Genomic DNA, 2,046 nt, shown 5'->3' on the forward strand with positions numbered 1-2,046 from the left:
TTTTTTTGAGATAGGATCTCCCTCTGTTGCCCAGGCTGGAGTGCAGGGGCACAGTCATAGTTCACTGTAGCCTTAAACTTCTGGGTTCAAGCAATCCTCCTTGCTCCAGCCTCCTGAGTAGTTAGGAATACAGGCACCTGCCACCAGGCCTGGCTTATTTTTGTGGAGACAGGGTCTCGCTATGTTGCCCAGGCTGGTCTCAAACTCCTGACCTCAAGTGATCCTCCCGACTTGGCCTCCCAAAGTGCTGGGATTACAGGCATGAGTACCCAGCCTCCACCTGTTTTTGAACTAACCCTAAACCCTCATGTCTCCCATAGTTTTCAGAAAGACAGTAAAAGTGTCTGAAATAAGAATGTACTGATCTCCACCACCAAGCAGTTAGATTTCTCCTTCTGTTCTGTTATCATCATCTCTGCTTTTCATATCTACCTTATTGTCATTTACCATCTGTGACCACTTTACCTGTAGCTTCTTTTCCTGTTTATTCTTCCACTTATTTACACTTAAAATATACTTCTTTCTGATTATAAAAGTAATACATATTCATTATAGACCATTTGGAAAATAGAGAAAACAAAAAGAAAGGCCAGGTGCAGTGGCTCATGCCTTAATCCCAGCAATTTGTGAGGCCAAAGCAAATGGATCACCTGAGGGCAGGAGTTTGAGATCAACCTGGGCAATATAGTGAGACCCCATTTCTAGAAAAGTATATAAAATTTAAATTAGCCAGGTATGGTGGCACCACCTGTAGTCCCAGGTACTTGGCACACTGAGGTGGGAGGATTGCTTGAACACAGGAGTTCAAGGTTAACATGAACTATGATTGTACCACTGTACTCCAGCCTGAGTGACAGAATGAGACTGTCTCTAAACAACAACACCCCCAGAAATCACTGAATGTTTTTTTCACTTAAAAAGGTGCCAATTTACTAAATGGTGCCGATTTACATTTTAAGCCAGCTTCAGACAAGGTATCCTAAAACACAGATTTTTATTTGTTTTTTTTTTTTTTTTTTTGAAACGAGGTCTTGCTCTGTCACTCAGGCTGGAGTACAGTGGTGTGATCTCAGCTCACTGCAACCTCTACCTCCTGGGTTCAAGTGATCCTCCCACCTCAGCCCCCCAAGTAGCTGGGACCACAGGTGCACACCACCATGCCCTGCTAATTTTTAAATATTTTCTAGAGACGGGGTTTTGCTATGTTGCCCAGGCTATTCTCAAACTTCTGGGCTCAAGCAATTTCACTGCCTCGGCCTCCCAAAGTGCTGGGATTACAGGTGTGAGCCACTGCACTGGCCCTAAAACACAGATTTCATCATGTCCCTTCTCACTTAAGAACCTGCAACTGGCCGGGTGCGGTGGCTCACGCCTGTAATCCAAGCACTTTGGGAGGCTGAGACGGGCGGATCACGAGGTCAGGAGATCGAGACCACCCTGGCTAACACGGTGAAATCCCGTCTCTACTAAAAACACAAAAATTAGCCAGGTGCGGTGGCGGGTGCCTGTAGTCCCAGCTACACGGGAGGCTGAGGCAGGAGAATGGCATGAACCCGGAAGGCGGAGCTTGCAGTGAGTGGAGATAGCGCCACTGCACTCTAGCCTGGGCGACAGAGACAGACTCTGTCTCAAAAAAAAAAAAGAACCTGTAACTGAGCCTAGGCCCAGAGGCTTATGCCTGTAATGCCAGCACTTTGGGAAGCTGGGGCAAGAGGATCTCTTGAGGCCAAGAGTTCGAGACCAACCTGGGCAACATAGGGAGACCTTGTCTCTACAAATAATTTAAAAAATTAGCCAGGCATGGTGGCGCGCACCAGTGGTCCCAGCTACTTGGGAGGCAGAGGCAGGAAGGTAGCTTCAGCCAAGGCTGAAGTGAGCCATGATTGTGTCACCCATACTGTAGCCTGGGCAACAGAGACCCTGTCTCAAAAATAAAACACAAAAGGTCGAGGCAGGTGGATCACCTGAGGTCGGGAGTTCAAGACCAGCCTGACTAATATGGCAAAACCCTGTCTCTACTGAAAATACAAAAATTAGCTGGGTGTG

The sequence above is a fragment of the Mandrillus leucophaeus genome, unplaced genomic scaffold, assembly GCF_000951045.1.
Source record: "Mandrillus leucophaeus isolate KB7577 unplaced genomic scaffold, Mleu.le_1.0 Scaffold58, whole genome shotgun sequence".
Lineage (NCBI taxonomy): Eukaryota > Metazoa > Chordata > Mammalia > Primates > Cercopithecidae > Mandrillus > Mandrillus leucophaeus.